The sequence below is a fragment of the Spermophilus citellus genome (genome assembly GCF_964194105.1).
Source record: "Spermophilus citellus genome assembly, contig: SCAFFOLD_58, whole genome shotgun sequence".
Taxonomy (NCBI): domain Eukaryota; kingdom Metazoa; phylum Chordata; class Mammalia; order Rodentia; family Sciuridae; genus Spermophilus; species Spermophilus citellus.
Window position 1 is genome coordinate 623,852 of NW_027672891.1, and position 18,221 is coordinate 642,072.

General features: G+C 53.5%; 1 long non-coding RNA gene across 1 annotated transcript; it reads left to right on the forward strand.

The window, feature by feature from the left end:
- Positions 1-12,454: 12,454 nt before the first annotated feature.
- Positions 12,455-13,936, forward strand: LOC308640452. Its single transcript, XR_014020278.1, has 3 exons — positions 12,455-12,592; positions 12,728-13,035; positions 13,610-13,936. It is a non-coding gene; the product is annotated as an uncharacterized lncRNA (long non-coding RNA).
- Positions 13,937-18,221: the final 4,285 nt, after the last annotated feature.

Below are 18,221 nucleotides of genomic sequence, written 5' to 3' on the forward strand. Positions count from 1 at the left end.
GAGACAGGGTCAAGGCCAAGGCCAGAGTCAGGGTGACCCAGCCCACAGGACCTGAGAGCCCATGCTTCAGCTCCTCATTTCCCTCTGGCAAACCTGTCCCCATTCCAGGCAGAGCACACCCACACACCTTCCGAACAGAGGGAAAAACTCAAAGCTAAAAAAATGCATCATCTACAATCACCGACTCAGCCCCCACCACCTATCAGCAGCTGCTGGCCGCCAACGCCTTCCCAAAGGCTTTTGTGGGTATTCCCCTGCCTCTGCCCCAGCACCCACTCCTAAGGCAACATTCAGCAGCTCTGAGTTATTCAAATCAATTACTCCAAGGAAGAACCCAGGCAGACAGGCAGCAGAATAAAGACGGTAGATAATTCCCACCGGCAGGTAATTGCTCCCCTGAGAATTTCAGATAATAAAAGAGGAATCTAAAAGAAAGCGTTTTTCCCCAGAATGGCAGGGGAAATGTGCATCGATAAACAGAGGCTGCTCCCTTCCCTGCAGCTCCTGCCATCTCCACTGGGCTGCGTCCCTGCAGGGGACTCCAGAAGGGCCTTGGGAATCCACCCGCTGGGGGTGGGGGTCAGGCAGGGCCCAGTTCAGCCGTGTGGCCTGCTGGGCTCTCAGAGGAAAGGCGACTCCTAGGTCCTTCCTTGGGCAGGAATGAGGACTGAGGATGGGGCTTCGAGGGTCTCAGACACACGATTGGCAGTTAATCACCCTATTCCATATGTCCATCTCATCTCCACAAGGCCAAAGGCTCTTCAAGAGTGGGTCTTGGCTGTCACACCCTGCCCTACTTTGCCACCTGGCCCTCTACCCCCATGAAGGACCGGCCAGTGGATCCAGGTGGTGACAGAGGGGACAGACACTGGCTTATCTGGAGCCAGTTACTGGGTTCTCTGGGTCTTGGTTTCCTTCATGGTAAAGGGGGCCAGAGCATCCAACTGTTATATAGGTGCCTACAATGCCACATCTCCAAGAGCGTCACAAAGCTGTCACCAGGCATTCCAAGAAGAACGTGTGCTACCATCAGAGGTTAGAGAGGGCTGGGGTAGACAAAGCTCCCCAGGTTTCTTTCAGCAGGCCCTCCCAGAGCCTTTACGACTGCATCCGTGTTTGGGAACTGCACAAGCAAACATGGAGCCATTCTCAACTCCTCTCCTTGGAGCATCTGAACAGCCAAACATTCGACGGAGCACACGTGGGCCAGCCAGGCTGTAGATCCTCAGCATGAAAAGGCCACAAGGTACTTAAGACAGGGTTGGCCTCAGGAAAATGTCACGGAAAGCATGGTGCTTGGGATAAGTTCTGAAAGAAAGAGGAGGGAATCCGTGGGCAGGAATGGGGAGGGGACATGCCACACAGCAGGACCTGCCCATCAGGAGTGCAAAGGCGGAAAGCCGGGTCACCCGGGGCCCTGGGTGTTATCTTTGGAGAAGGAAGAAGGCAGGATGGGGAGGGCCATAGGGTAAAGAACATGGTGCAGTTTGTTTAAGGTCCTTGGGTAAAAATAATGGCCGACTTAGGAGTATTCAGCAAGTGCTAGGCCATTCTTTATGACGCCCAAGAGGCAGGTTCTCTGTGTCTCTTGCTTTGGAGCCGCTTTAAGTGGCTGCTTCAATTCACTCAGCTACTAAGTGACAGGGCAGGGATTTGAAGGCCCAGCACATCCATCTCAGGCCCACTCGGCTCCCCCTCCACAGGGACAAGGGGCTGGGCAAAAGCCAGCGCCACCCACGTCCAAGTGCAGAGCAGAGTGGCTGGCTCCCTGTCACCCGAGCTTCTCCTGGTGCCTTAATTCTTTACTTATGTTCCATTGAATGCACTTCTCAGATCTGTTCATGGGTCACTTGTTCTAAATATTTAAAAGGAAGTCTTTTCCACTATCCATCCATGAGTGGGCCAGAAGGTGCCAAAACAGCAAATTGGCACGGAAAGAAACACGTGGCCAAAGCCACCAACATCCTCAACAAGAATTATGTTTCTAAGCACATGGCTGCAGCTTGATTGACGGGCCACAGAGCTGCTCTAAGTGGGAACAGGCCTCTCAGGAGAGGGAGGTATCACCACTGTCATCAAATACATCTCAATACTCATCTCGAAGAAGGCACCAGGCCACTTCCTGCCCTTGCACTGGAAAGGAAGTAAAACTGTGTGCCTTAATTCAATTAGGTAATTAACTAGACAATGCACAGAGGAATTCCAGCTAGGACACAAATGCTTAAAGTCCCTGCGCTGGTAGATGCAGAGGATGTCAACAACAAACAGGAACTTGGGCAGGAGGACGAGGCAGGGGCTGTAGAGGTGTGTCCCCCGCCAGGGCGGTTGATAATGACAAGCACTTACCCCATGCCAACTCCGAGATAAGCACTTCACAAGCATGACCTCACCCAAGTCTCAAAACAACCAGGTGACGGTGACGTGGGTGGTACTATTCTCCCCCTTGGGTGGAAACTGAGGCGCAAGCAGTGAAATGACCTGCCTGGGGGAGGGGGGCAGGTGCTGGGGGGTGACAAACCTAGCTCAGATACCAAATCCACAACTCCTTGCTCCTGGTCCTTCTTGTTCCCTCCCCAGGAGCATGTCCAACAGAGAAGGGGCTCTGTCAAGGTCTGGGCCCAATGGGAAAACTGAGGCAGGGTTCGACATCTCCTCGCCTCCCTGCAGGTCTTGCCCGCCGGGCCTGGGTGCTCTCAGCTGACTTAGCTACATGGCCACCACAGACAACCAGGTGAGCTGGGGGAAAGTGGGTTTTGCAATGCTGTCTGCAGCCACCTGGAAGACTGTCCTCCTGGGCTGGCTCCAGGCCAGTTCCCCTGGGAAGCCCCCTGACCCTTCACCCTGCCCCTACTGTCCACACAAGCATGTGGCCTCTCCCAAGGCAGGGCATGCTCTCCCTCTACAGGACTCTAGCTAGCGTGGACCCTTGGGAAGGAGGGAGAGAGGCAAGGAGCAGCCAGCCTCAGACTCCTGAGCCAGCAGAATGCTTCAGCTGACTCTCCTGGTGCCTTAAACCACAGAAACAGCCCGAGGGGCAGGGTGGGGGGGCGCCAGGAGAAGGAACCCTCCCAGCACCTCCAAGAATCTTCTTCTCCGTTAACCCTTTTCTCTATCCATCAAAGCCACTCCCTTAAAATCCCACACTCAGAAGCCTTTGGATTTGGCTGATCTGAGTCCCTGTCCAGGTTTACAAGAAAAGTGAGTAAATAATTCAGACCTCTCCCTACCGGAACTGCCTCTGCCAGAGGAAGGGAGTTCTGGAAAGCAGCGAGGGCCTGAGCATCCCAAGACCACAGCTAAAGCAGTCTTCTTAGAGACCCTTGTAATAATAGTGCAAATGATAAGCCATCACAAAAACAGGAACACCTTGTGCACTTGTCTGTGGGCCCAGCATCATGCTCTCCTGGGTCTAAGTTACCTGACACCCACCCCAGGAAATAGGTGTCATTGTCCCCAGTAATAAGTTAGGATGGAGAATGAGGTAGCTCTGCCTGAGGTCAAATGGCTGGTATCACGGACCCAGGTCTGTCTGAAGGACCCAGGCCACACACCCACCTTCAGCCTCTCCACACTTCCAGGCTCCCTGCAGTGGAAACAGATGACTGGGCTCTTCTGCCACCTCCCATCCCAAGCCCCGGACTCAGCAGCCATCAGATCCTCTTCCAAATCTGAATCAATGCCTTGCTATTGGTCACTCCACTCAAAGAAAATTGGCCCCAGCAGCTCCCCTGCCTTGAAGGTCCCTGCAGGGGAGGATGGGAAAGAAATGAACAACAATTTCAGAAAAGCCAACAAGGTATAGGGATGGAAAGAAATGGACTCAGGCCGTGAACCCGTGGCTTCTGATGTGCCTTTCCTTCCATGGCACCTGGATATAGCCATACCTGCTTCCCTCTGTTCCCTCTCCCTAGCTGCTCAATGATGGTGCTGAAGTGGGAGTTGGAGATGAAGCCAATGTAGCCAAGGACCTCTCGTTCATCCCCTTGCTACCCTCACCCACTTCATCACACCTGGCCTGCCTCTCGGTAATGATACTTTCATGATTCCTCAGGAGGCTTTCAAGCGGCTAGAGGGCAGAGCAGCAGTGCTTGATGCAGCAGGCTGTGGAGTCGGGAAGACCTGCACTTCAAACCCTGACTCTACCCCTTCCCAGCTGGGTGACCTTAGGGAGTCCGTCCTCCTCTCTGGACCTCAGTCTCCTCGTCTACAGAATGGGAATGATAACAGAACCTCCCAGTCTGTTGTAAAAATGAAGCGGAGCCGGGTGCAGTGGCATATCCCTGTGATCCCAGCGGCTCAGGAGGCTGAGGCAGAAAGATGACAAGTTCAAAGCCAGCCTCAGCAAAAAGCAAGGCACTAAGAAACTCAGTGAGACCCTGTCTCTAAATAAAATCCAAGAAAGGGCTGGGATGTGGCTCAGTAGTCGAGTGGCCCTGAGTTCAATCCCTGGTACTAAAAGAAGAATGAAGTGGGCTAGTTCTTAGAGAGCCTTAAACCTGATGCCTGGCCCATGGGAAGTACTCAGAAAGCATGAGCTGCTAGGTATTTTTATTATAGCCCAGAGAGGTCATGCACCTTGGTCAGGCTCACACAGCCAGTGTGAGACACAGTGAGAGCTGACATCAGGTTTGGGCTCTAGTCCAAGCTCTTCCCTGACTTACATCCACTGTCCTGGGAAGCTGTCAGATGGCACAGCTTAAGCCCCAGTGGCTTCCCCAGGCTGACAGTTCATGGGCCAAGTACAAAGTCCCAACCGACAGGTCTGTTTTTCTTACACACACACACACACACACACACACACACACACACGCGTCAACAAGTGGCTCAGAGTGAAAGTTCCCCAACCTTGGCATCCTCCCTGATCCAGAGGTGAGGAATGACCTCATCCCTGTGACTAAGCCAAGGCCGATGCCAGGAGCCCTCTCTGGGAACCCAAAAGGCCTGGCACCGCTGGCTCCCAGCTCCAGAAAGAGCCCAGCCTGAGAAAATGGGATCCTCACCGAGTGGGACTCCCTGGCCCTAGGGTGGGAGAAGAAGGGTGGCCCTGAGCACAGATGCAGCCGAGGACAGCAATGGTCCTGAAGGTGTGGGTGGACAGCCAGCTCCGCCATGAATGCTCCTGAAGGGTCAGGCAAACCCGGGCCTCTGACCACCCGGTCCTAAGACAGAAGGACTGCACCAGAGGGTTTCTAAGGGTCTGTCCAGCTCAGGTCTGGTCCAGCTCCTGTCCTGACCAGCCAGGACCTTGACCTCACTGGTGAAGGAGCACGGCTAATAAAGGCCCAGGGCTAGAGGCCAAGGGACACTCAGATGTTCAAAGGAGAGGATTCCGAACCAGCATCCCCCCAAAAAAGGAATACAGAAAAACCTGCCCTGCTGTCCCAGCAGCCCTCCCCTCCTGCAGACTGGACGTGAGCACAGATAGAGGGTCCTGGGGCGCAGACACAGGTGGTCATGCTGCTGAATTGTGGGCACCGTCCGCAGCCAGAAACTGGGCCCAGGCCTCCACGTGCTCTCTAAAGCAGGCCCTGCCTACGTCAATGGCAGCCCAGCCACTCAAGTCAGATAATGGAGCCAGAGGGCTCTGCACAGCCTCAAGTGTGACATGATCCCCGAGGGATTATGGTGTCTATTTTTAACTCCCCACATCCTGGCCGAAAAACAAATCCCTCACACGCCCTGCAGATCCCTATCAGGGGGCTGACTGAGCCTTTTGGGAATTCTTTCCTCCCGGAAGCAGCGCCCTCTTTGATGGCTTCCCTCTGCCAGGAAAGGCCCCGCGGTCTGTGCTCCGGCCACTGCCAGCTTCCATTATGTCTGGCCGGGTCCTCATGGCCCTGGCAAACAGCCGTCTCCTGGTGGCCTCAGTCGTCACATATTCTCCAACGAGTGTCAGCCAGGTGGGTCTGGAGAGGCGGAGGAGGGCCACTCTCTTGTTTCTGTATTCATTTACCCCATTTCGCCTCCCAGCCCGACTCTGACAAGGTGGGTCCTGCTCTGGGGTCACCTAGAGGGGACAGCCATGGGGCACCACGGTGGATGCTCAGTCTAGGTGGGGGACGAGGCAGGACAGGTAGGCTGATAAGGTGACAGGACAATGAGGGAAATATTCAGGCTGGCCTTGCCAGCCTCCATCTGGGCAAGAGATTTGTGGGGTCCGAACACAAAATCAGCCACCTGTATCCTCTCTCTTTAGAATCCCCAGCACCCCTCAAAAACTCTCCAGATGCTTTTGAACAGATACCAGCCACCATGACCTATGAGGGGACGGGGACTTCTTCCCTTAGTCAGAGCTCTCCTGCCTGGCCACCTGGCCCACCTGTGTGGGTGTTGGTCAAATTCATAAACATGGCCCATTCCCCTGTCCCACCTCCCTGACATGCCGCTGCCTGGGTTTACCCTCGTCTAATGACATCGCCCAGGAAATGACCCCAACATGGAACTCTCGGAGGAAAAATGCTCCCTGACTGGTAAGTCCTCCATACAGTCAGCCCCCTGGATTGCGGTGAGCACTGGACCGAGGGAGGGAGGAGCCTCCTTCTGCCTGGGGAGACTGGCCCAGAGCTCCCCCTCTCAGAGCCGGTTTCCTCTGCAGAAAGTCAGAGGAGCCTGGATTAAAAAGACCCCTCTGAGTGAGAGCACTCTACAGGCAGTAATGGCTTGTGTTGGAGGATGAATATCTGTCTTCCTTTTTGTTCCTTCCACTTGGGCCTATGTGGCTGTCAACCCTCTCTGAACACAGGGTAGAACAGTCATAATGACCCCTCTGTGCCCCTGGTGTCACATCCATGACCCCACAGGCCTTTCCTAAAGAACCAGGTGAGGGGCTGGAGATGTGGCTCAAGTGGTAGTGCGCTCGCCTGGCATGCGTGCAGCCCGGGTTCGATCCTCAGTACCACATACAAACAAAGATGTGTCCACCAAAAAAACTAAAAAATAAATAAAATTCTCTCTCTCTCTCTCTCTCTCTCTCTCTCTCTCTCTCTCTCTCTCTCTTTAAAAATAAAAAGAACCAGGTGAGTTTTGACTGTTCCTATGTGAGACCTGAAGTTCAGCCTGCAGGAGGGGACTGACAGGTGGCTTTGCCACACCTGCTTCCAGGCCTGCCCATCTTTGAGGCCACAAAGTCAGAATAGGCTTCGAAAGCAAATCAGGGCTAGGGATGTGGCTGGTGGCAGAGCTCTTGCCTAGCATGCATGAGGCAGGACTTCCATCCTCAGAACCCACTACACACATAGAGCAGATCAAGAACGAACCAAAGATTGGGGCTGAGGTTGTGGCTCAGTGGTAGAGCTCTTTCCTAGCACATGCGGGGTCCTGGGTTCGATCCTCAGCACCACATAAAAATAAATAAACAAAATAAAGTTATTTTTTAAAAAGAGCCTAATATGCAAAAAAAAAAAAAAGAACCAAAGAATACAGGGATGTCTTTCCGCAAAAACCCAAAGAAACCCTCTCTATCCCTCAGCTGGAGCCAGCCCAGTCCGAGGCATGAACTGAGAGTCAGACTCCCCACCTGATCATGTGGGGAGCTGGGTGCAGGAAAAAATGCCCTGAGTCAAAAGCAGCCTGGTTCAAAGCCAGTCCAAGGCCACAAAGCTGGATGAGCATTTACTAGACCAAGGAAGGCCCTTGCCAGGCCACACCCATTATGTGGGCACTGAGATGACACAAGGCCAGGTCTGCGGCCTCAAGAGGTCCAGAGCCCATCGTGGGAGACAGACAAGCCCACAGGGAAGTGTAAAGCAGGTTGGTTCATCAGAACTCGAGCCAGCACTGAGCAGAGGGAGCCCACCCTGAGTGGGAAGAAGAAACCCAATGGAGGTGGCATTTGTGCTAGACCCAGAGGGAAGTAATAATTTGGGTATGAAGCAGTGGCAGAAGGGGCCTTCTGGGAGTCACAGGCAGAGACCAGGAAGCATGAAGTCTGAAATCTGAGGGAGACCGACAGGGAGGAAAGCCGGAGCCAGACATGAGGCCTTGCTGGCCAGGGCACACTGGTCTCCTGCGGTGGGTGGGTGACAGGGAGCCATTCTTGGACAGGAAGAAGACTCAGGTAGCTAACAAGGTCCAGCTATCAAGGGTCTGCCTCAGGAGGCCAGGCTGCCAGGGTCTCCCCCCCACCCCCGCACGGGGAGAAGGCAGCTGGGTCACCTCAGCCAGCTGCTCCAGGGAGAGGTGAGAGCCGTTCTGTCAGGGCTGGAGTCAGGGAAGGCTGAGGAAGCCCCAGGAGAGGCATCGGTAGCCTGGGAGGGAGACAAGGGGCCCTGCACAGCCCGCTGGTCTCTTGGCCCCAGCTACTCTAGACTGCAGGGGGACTCCAGCTGGGTTGTTCCCAGAACACTGATCTCCCCACTTGGTTTCCGTCCAGGACCCCCACCATCACTCTCCGCGTGTTCAGAGCCCAAGAGACTGTTTCCTTGGGAGGTGAGCAACCTCACCCCACCCTGGGCTTCTCTGGCTGCCGTTCCCTCTGCCCAGTGCTCCTGGCCCTTTGCACCCCAGGTCCATAAGAGCCTTTCTGGCTGAGTTCATCACTCCCAGTGTGGCACCCTGCTGGCTGACCCGACCTGTCCCTCATGCCCTGAGCCCATCAGACTCCCTCTCCCCAGAACTGCAGGCCAAAGTACAGCCCATGAAGGTCAAGGTTGCAAGAACCTTAGGGACCAAGCTGAATGACCTCAACTCCACCCCCTTCACAGCCAGGGATATGAAGAGAACACCAGCCCTGCCGGGGGTCACACGGGGGTCACACAGCCGATCAAGGCCCAGGGCTTCCTGCTTCCAAACAGGGGCTCTGGCACCAAAGCCTCGAGAGGGGGAGCAGAAAACAGCGAGGTGTGGGATACAGCACAAAAAAGGCCAGCGCACATTGTCAGGGACCTGAGTTCCAGTCCCCACTCTGCCACCTCCCCAGCCCCTCCCACACACATTAGGGCTTTGGACATGTCACTGCAGCTTTCTGGACTCCAGCGACCTTTTCCATAAAATGGGTGTTTAATACTTCTGTGCCTTCCGCAGGATCAAAGAGGATAAAGCAGAACATGCCCTCTCTGCAGAGCAGAGCTGGGAGCCGGAAGGCGACACTGCTGAGGTCTGTGCAGGGGAGCCCTTCACCCCACAGCCCTCCCGGCCAGCCCAGTCCAGCCCAGCCCAGCCCAGAGGTCCTCAGATGACACATTTCCCGAGAGCTACCCAGCAGTGCAGCCCTCCAAAGAGAGGGATTTCTTTCTACCAGATTCAAACTGCAGATGTGCGCATGGCAGAACCAGCCCATTCCCCTCCCCCAGAGATTCAGCCCAGCGCCTCATGGCATGGGAAGGTCAGAGGCCACCGTGGGAGGATGGAGGAGGAAGGTATGTAGGGGAAGGGAGTCCTGCCCTCCTCTCCAAGGTACCCCCTAACCTGACTGAGAAACCCAAGCACAAGGTGCACAAACCCAAGGTGTGCCAGACCTACCACAAAGCAGAAGCCAAGGTCCTGGGGTGGGGGTGGGGGTGGGGTAACAGGCCATTCCCCCTGCACATCCACTAGTAAAATTTCACCAGGCTCCTTTGTCCCCACGGCCTACCTCAGAGCCCCAGACATCCACTGGGGGACTCCCACAGACAGCAATCACCTTGCTGAGGGTGTAAGGGCATGCCCCTTCTGAAGTGGGAAGGAAGCCCCAGAAAGAAAAAGCAACCAGCTTAAAAGAATGATACCAAGACTGGAGTTGAGACTTCTTGGGACCTGCATGCCATATTCTCTTCCTAAGAATTCCTTACTGTTATGGTTCTCAAATGGTGCTGTGCAAGAGAATGGCTTGGAGAATTTTTTTCAAGGCAGGTGCCCAAGTCTGGAGTAAAGATGAGGAATTTGCATTTTAATGGGTGCCCCCCCCATTCGTACGATGAAAGTACCTGACACACACCACAGGCACAGGAGCATGCGCATGAACTGTGCACACACACACACACACACACACACACACATGCATGTGCTCAGGTGCACACACATGGACATGCATGAAAGAGTGGGAGGAAATATCATGAGACGCATGGGTGCTAATCCAGAGGCTGGGTTTGGGGTACAGCCCAGACCTTACTGGCTGTATGACCTTGGCTAAGTCCCTTAGTCTCTCTAAACCTGTTTCTTTATAGGCAAAATGAGGATAAAAAATGATCGGTCTCATGAGGTTGTCTTAAGGATGCAAGGGAATGTGTGTAAAGCCTCCAGCACAGGCCCTGGCATATAATAAACACTCAATAAATGGTGCTGTGATCATTGCCAAACTCAGTTCCAGTGTGCCGAATGCCTGAGGATAGGAACAGAATGCCAGGCACCAGGGGACCTCAGTGAATAATTGAGCCAGTAAGAGATGCCCGAAGGGTTGTGCTAGAATCAGGGGGTAGAAGTAACAGGGACACAGATTTCTGCTCTAAACAGGAAGAATTTTTTGATAGACTAGAGATGCCCAATCATGAAACCAGCTGCCTCGTGAGCTCACTGTTACTAGAGGATCCTAGAGGAAAAGACTAGATGTTCGCCAGGCAGGGGTGTGCACCAGGAAAAAAAATGAGGAGGGGGTGGCCTAGATGATCTTGAAGGTGACTTGGAGCCAGGTTCTGCAGGTCAGTCCCTCTTCCCATCATTCTGGTAATTGGTTCTTTTGCAGAAGCCAAGGTCCTGGGGTTGGGGGGTGGGGTGACAGGCCCTGATATTTCTAATAGTTACCCCCAAGGACCCAAAGGGAGCCCAGGCAAGGCCTGACACTCTTGGCATGGCTAATGGCAGGGAAGAAAATGGGTGGGGCATTCTTCAATAACATGTGTCCCCAAGGGCGTGCGTGTGCATCCCTGCACTTTCCTCAAAGGGGCTGCTTAAGAGAGTCTGGGCTTTACTCATTCTGAAGAGAGGGGAAACTGAGGCAGGGGGTGCTTAATCCCTCAAGCAACAAGGTGGCTCAAGGTCCAGGGTGTAGACTGGATGCTCAAGCCTTCTGTATGAACCAGGTGCCTTCCACTTTTACCTCACAAATGTCTCGCTACATCCCACTGAGATGGGACTTTAGAACTCAGAGAGGTTAAGAATCCCACCCAAGGGCTCCCAGCTAGCAAGCAGAAGGGTCTGAGGTTTCAATCCAGATTCTCCCCCAAAACTGGGTGTTTGGTTTTACACTCTCAGATTTATAGTCTCAGATAAAGAAAACAAGAAAGGAGTTAATGTTTCAGGGGGGATAATGTTTGATTATGATCTTCATTAGTGATGAGCTATCTACTTACCCACCCATAATTAAAATTAAGATAGAATCCCATCTTCCCCCTCAGGGCAGAAAGGGCAGGTGTAGAGCCAGGCACACACCAGATAGTTCAAGTGTGAACTATCCAGCAACCAGAAAACCCTGATACCCTTGCCCCCAGGCTGGGAGCCGGAAGCTAGAAGGTTTTGGTCCGGGTTTTCACTCTGTTTTGCTCAAGGCATTTTCATGGAGGGTGGGGTTCAAAGCAGACAGGAAACAGAAAAGAGACCTCACTTCAGCCACCTGCCCTCTCATAACTGAAAACTGGCTAGGTAGAACAACAAAAATACCCCAAATTTGGGGGCCTCGGGTGCCTGGCTCTGGGCAGCGAGGGTTGCCTCGGTGGGGTGAGGTGAAAGGGTTTGAAGTTTTGGGAGACTCCTGGCCACCTCAACTTCTGCTGGTGCGGGCCCCAGTTGGGGTGCCTTCCTCGTGACACCCTCCCCTCCAGAGGACCCAGCGGCAGCCCTGAGCCCCGAGGTCAAAAATAGAGGGTAACGCTCAGCAAAGTTTAAAGGGTCAACATTTGGTACAGAAGTCCCCGCGGGAGAGGAGGCTGTTGGTGAAAGAGGGGTAAATAAAGCAAAGCTGCGGCCCACTCCTCAGTCCTGCACCCCAATACTTTGCATCCGAGCCCCCAGCTCCTCTCCAGCCCTGGACCCGGCTCGGATGCCTCAAGCCTGCAGAGCCCCCTCCGCCTGACCCGCGGTCGCCAGCTTTTACCTCTATGCGCCGGCCTGGCCGCCGGGCGCTGCCATCCCAAAGGCGCCGGAGCTGGAGCCACCCAGGGCCAGGCTGGCGAAGCCGCCGAGTCACTGTCACGTGGGGTCCCGGGGTCCCAGGGCGGCGGCAGGAAAGTTTCCGCGGCGCCAGCTGGGTCGAGCGAAGCAGGTCCGACAGGAGCGCGCTCCCGTCGGCTCTGCACCTCCCCTCGGCTCCGCACCTCCCCTGGCGCCGCGGCTCTCCTGCTCCCGGACTCCTCGGCCACCGGGCCAGCCCAGCCCTGCCAATCCCAGGCCCAGCCGCCTGCAGCTCCGCCCGCCCGGCCGGGCCGAGCAGGGGCGTGGAGGGAAGGGGCGGGGGCGCACCTGTTTGGTCGATCGACCCCATTACCGCCGCCCCGCCCCGGCCCCGGACTGGGCAGGGCCGAGCCCTCTGCGCCCATCCCGAGCCCCGGCCCCGGCGAGGGCCCGGGATCCAGGCGGAGCTACACGCCCCCTCCGCTCCCCGGACCTGGCGCGATCGAGCGCGCCCGCGGCTCAGCTAGCCAGCCGGGGTCCTTCCCCTGGCTTTAGCTCCAGGGCTATAGGGGTTGGGCACCGAGCAGCGGGTCTCGACTTTGCTTACAAAACCACCCCTCTGTCAACCCACACTGCCCTCCCACAAGGATTTTCGTATGTCTGCTGACCCCTTAAACTTTCCAGTGCTTTCTGCTTCCATCTGCAGCTTCTGGCCCTAAGGACCTAAGAGAGGACAAGAGCTTTGGAAAAGGACAGCACACAGAGATGTCACCCGGAAGGCACCTCGACACTTGTACCAACGCAAACTCCCGAGGACCCCAGCTGGCTCCGGCAAACGTCTCGCGCATTCTTGCGATCGGCTGTGGCGGGTCCCCCAACTTCTCTTGGAGACCGAGAAATATATTAAACCTTAACGATTTTATTGTCCCACTTTCCAGACAGGAACACTGAGGCCAGAAGGGGGCGAACCCTTTTCGGACCTGATGGCGGGACCGCCACCTTTTCAAACTAAAGGTGAGTTTGCAGAGTTCTCCTGGCTCCTCCCCCCCCAGCCCAGTATCGACGTCTGGGTCCGCCCCACCTGGGCCCTGGCAGTGGCCCCGGGTCGGCGAGGCAGACGAGGCTCTCTGCGAGTGCGCCAGGCCTTACCTCTGCAGCAGAGCGTGTCCTCGCAGAGCGCGCTGGCCGGAGGCCCCAGCAGCGGCAGGGAGGCCCAGGCCAGGACGCGGGAGGCCGTGCCGCCGGCTCCCATCCCGGACGGGCTCTGCCGCTCCGGGTCCCGCAGGCCTTCCACCCTCCGCGGCACCTGTGGGGCCAGCGCTGTGCCCGCGGTCTCGGCTTCGGGGTCAGTCCCCGGCCAGGCCCGGATGGTCGCTGAGCAGGGCTCCCTCAATTCCTTGGTCTGCCCGGGCTCCGACTCCCACTGCGGCGGCCCAGGCAGGGCTCTATTTTTAGCGAGAGCTGCTCTCCCAGTCCAACAGACAGAACCAGTTAATTCGGCCGCTTGGGAAGGGCCTGCATAGGGAGCTCCCCGGAAAGCAGCCGCAGCTCTGCTGAAAGCTGATCCTTCGCATTCCTGCCTCTCGAGGCGGGAGGGCGGGAGGACGCCTCTAATTCCAGAGGGAAGCTGGCGTCCTCTCTGAAGGCAGCCCTGGGCCCAAGTGCACGCCCAGGTTGGCTCTAAACTGGCTCTGAAATCTGGCCCGACCTCCTTACACCGACCTCAAGACCTCAAGCTTCCTATGATGTCCCACAACATGCACACCTGCAGTCCCACCCTTCTGGCTGATCTCCGGCACTAGGAAGTGCCCCTGAAAATGGGGTCTGGGCTCCAGCATCTGCTCACCATCACCACTCAGAAGCTACTTGATGAATGAAGAGGAAGAGGAGTGAACATCAGATACAGGATCTGTAGACCTTGGACAATTAGGAATTCATGGACAGGGTGGACAATATGGGGTGAATAGACGGGGGTGGCTTTGAAAGCTTGCAGAAGATTTTGAAATCTTACAGAACTCCAAATCCAACACTTTCTAGTTGTGTGACTTTGGCAAGCCACCTCACCTCTGTGCTTAAGTTTCCTCTTCTGCAAAAAGGAGTTTGGGGTCTTAAGACAGTCTATGGAATACCCTTTTGTAAGCAAAAGTATTACATCCATTACATGGATGTTCATGTAATGAGTGAAAATGCAAAGAATAAGACATGGATCTGCTCTCAAGAAGGCACTTGCTCTTTTAATTCAAAGTATAAGCCTAGAAAGGTACAAGACCAAGTGGTATTGGACTAAGGATAAATAGTCCAGTGAATTAGAATAAAGACTGCAAAAATAGACCCACACATATATGGAAGCAATATTTGGCAGAGGTGACACAGCAGATCTGTGGGGAAAAGGTTCATTCTCTATAAATGGTGCTGGAGCAGTTGTACATCTATGTTAGGATAGGAAAAGGTCATGGGTGCTGGGCATGGTGGGGCACACCTGTAATCCCAGTGGCTCAAAGGCTGAGGCAGGAGGATTGCAGGTTCAAAGTCATTCCCAGCAACTGAGTGAGGCCCTAAGCAACTCAGACTCTGTCTTAAAATAGAATGCAGAAAATAGCTGGGGGTGTGGCTCAGTGGTTAAGTGCCCCTGGGTTCAATCCCCAGTTCTAAAAAAAAAAAAAGTGACTTGGGATCCCGACCTCACACCACACATAAAATATCAATTCCAGATGTACTGAAGACTTAAACACACATGAACACAACATAAGAAGAAATGATTTCTTGAAAAAGATATGAAAAGCACAAATCATCAAGAAAAGGATGGATACATTTAATTAAAATATGAAACTCCTTTTTTTTTTAAACCCAGTGCCTCACACATGCCAAGTGAGCACTCTACACTGAGCCACAACCCCAGCCCCTGAAACTCCTTTTTATCAAGGGAAATATGTGTGACATAAGATCCAAAATATACAAAGCCCTTTCACAAATCAATTTTCAAAAGAAACATTAGAAAATTGGGGAAATATATGAACAGGCAATTTGCAGGAAAGGAACGATGAATGGCCAATAAACATATGCAAAGATCGTCAGCCTCATTTGTAATCCCGGGAAATGCAAAATAAAACCTCTGTAAAGTGTCACTTCGCACCTGTCAGACTGGCACAAAAGCAAAGTGAGGCAGAAGGGACATGGAGCATGGAGAATTCTGGTACCCTGCTAGCTGGAGCAGGGGTGGGTACAGCCACTCAAGAATAATGTGGCAGCTTTGAAAATATTGAGGGTGCATGTACCCTGGTGACCCAGGCTTTCCTATGGAACATACCTGGAGAGCCTCTTGCTCATTGAAACAATATTTAGATTAAAGAAGACTCTGAAACAGCCTCAGTGTCTATTATCAGAAGAATGCATAAGCAAATTGTGAAGTGTTCAGAGAAATGCTATGCTGCCAAGAAATGAGTAACTAGAGATTCCTTACGAACCACCAGTGAAGGGGGGGGCAAGTTGCAGATAATCAAATTATATGATATCATTTACACCGATTTTTTAAAACATGCAAAACAAAATACTCTAAGTAACATAGAATTTCACAGATGTAGCAAATGCACAAAGACATTCAGAAGCATGATAAATATACCATTCAGCGAAGTATTTACCTCGAGGGGTAGAGGGAGATGTGATAAGGTGGTAGGAGGGGGCTTCTCCCATTTTGAGACTTTGTTTCTTGACTGGAATGGTAAATACACAGATTCTGTCTTATTTTTCAAACTTCTGCATATGTGTGTTTCTGGGGATCAAACCCAGAGCCTTATGTAATGTCAGGCAAGCACTCTACCACTGAGCTACATCCCCAGCCCCCAAACAATTTTAAAGTACAGAGCAAGCATGATGGGAATTTTGGAGTTCTGCTCCAAAACTCACTTTCCTCTTTCATTCTCCTTGCTCTCCCCCACCCTCCACCCAGGAACATTTTTCCACTGAGCTATATCTCCAACCCTTTTTATTTGCTTGAAACAGGATTTTGCTCACCTGCCCAGTCTGGCCTCCAAATTGGGACCCTCTTGCCTCAGCCTCCCGAGGCTCTGAGATTACAAGCGTGAGCAGCCATGCTCAAGATGACTTTCCTCATTTTGATAATACAGTCATAGCGTCTAAGTGCTCAACTCAAAGCCCAGACATGAACACCTCCATCCCCAATCTCCAATGGAATCCTTTACACCCTAGTCCCAGTCCACTGGGACTCCTCCCACATACGCATCACTATCAATCAGGCCCTGAAACCTGGCACACTGTCTGAGGCCTTCCTGAATTCACAGACTGCTCACTCTTCCCAGGCCTGGTCCTCCCTATCTCTGCCCAGCCCTTGCCTATTTCTCCATTACAATCCAGCTCAGGCATTTCAGCTCCTGGGAAGCCCTGGAGGTATTCACTGACTCCTCCAGGTAGAGAGTTCCCACCTGCCCTCTTCGCTGTTTATTACAGTATGGATTGTTGCACCTGGTTAGGAGTCTGTTTCTGGGAGGAGACTGTGAGCTCCTCCAGGCACCAGCCTTGTCTGAGCCACTGAGCAGCCCCGCTGTCTGGGTGGGGCTTGGCCTTAGGAAGATGTGTTTAATGAATGAAAGGGCTGAGTAGACCCAAGTGCTCAGAAACCCGCAGGAGCCACGCCAAACTGAAAAGGAGAGCAACCCCACCACCTATTTGGTTGATTGCTTGGTCTTCACTGAACATTCTTCAAGATAGTGTGAACTTTAGGGTCAGAGAGAACTGTTCACACCTGGGCTGAACTGTGTTGCCCACTGTGTAAACTGACATGCTATTATATCCCTCTGAGCCTTAGCTTTGGGGTCTACACAATGAGGATGTGACTAGTTGTGACTAGGGCTCATCACAGGAGTTATGAAAATTCAGTGAGATTACAGAAAGATTACAGACCCTTTTGCAGGGTCAGGTAGCAACCGTGTCAATATTGGCCAAGAGGAAGATATTTGCAGGGAAGACTGGAAGGAACCGCCTATGAAAAATGGAGGTCTAGTCAAGCGTGGTGGCTTGGTTTCAACTACTTGGAGGCTGGGGCAGGAGGATCTCTTGAGTCTATGAGTTTGAGACCAGCCTGGGTGACATAGCAAGACTGTTTCCAAAAGGAAAAGGAAGGAAGGGAGATAAAACTATCAAAAGGCTGTTCACCGATTCTCAACAAAAGCATGCACCCGGAGGCTGGTTGGAGCTGGGATGGCCAGAAGCATGCTCCCAGTTCCTGCTCCTAGCACTGCTTCCTCCTGTCCTCTGCCCCTGGCCATCCCACCCCCTGCTCCAACACACACTTCGGAAGTGATTAGCTGCACAGCATTTCGGAATCCTAGGCCCTCCTCTCGGTCTCCCCTATCCACTCTGGCCCCCTCCAATCTGCTCTCACATATATCCCAGGGAGCCAATCTGGACCCATCTTTTCCTTGCCTGCTTCCATCTGTAGGGGCGAAAGAGCCTGTGGCGCCTTCCCCAGGGATGCATCTGAAGTGATTTACCAAGTGCACTATATATGCAAAATCTACATATGTCCACTTGTCGGGAGCTTCCATCAAAGCAACACAAAGGATTGCAAATTGCTTACGGTCCAGACTGTAGAAGATGAATTGGATGGCGTTACAGTCTGTACATGCAAACAAATATATAAAATTGACAGGGCCGTGTGGTCACTGCAAAAGAACAACACTGTGTGCTTCAAGGGTTCTGGCGACAGACTGTCTGAGCTAAGGAGCCAATTGTCTTTGATCCGGGTCTCCCTGGACCATATAATATTATCCTGGTGACATAGATATGAGCCACCCATGGCACTTTGTCCCATGCAAATGTCTGCCATCTTCCTTAGTGGCTCTCAGGAAGACCATCAGTGACTTCCTTGTTGGGAACACCAAAGGATACTTTCCCCGTCTTCATCTAGCCCGACCTCTTGGCCAGACTTAACCCCATGGAAACTTCTGCTCTCTTCTTTCTCACCACACTCTCCCAGTTTTTCTCCTGGTTCTCTGGTTACTCCTTCCACTCTTTGGCTACCTCGTTTTACTCCACTGGGCCATAAGAGTTGGAGGGGAGACGGTCAGAGCCCCGTATCCTCGACCTTGCATGGAGCTCACAGCTTCAAACCACCCCCACCCCCCGCCCCCCGCCCCGCCCGGGCTCATGCCAGTAATTCCCACACAGTCCCTTCCAGCCCCGCC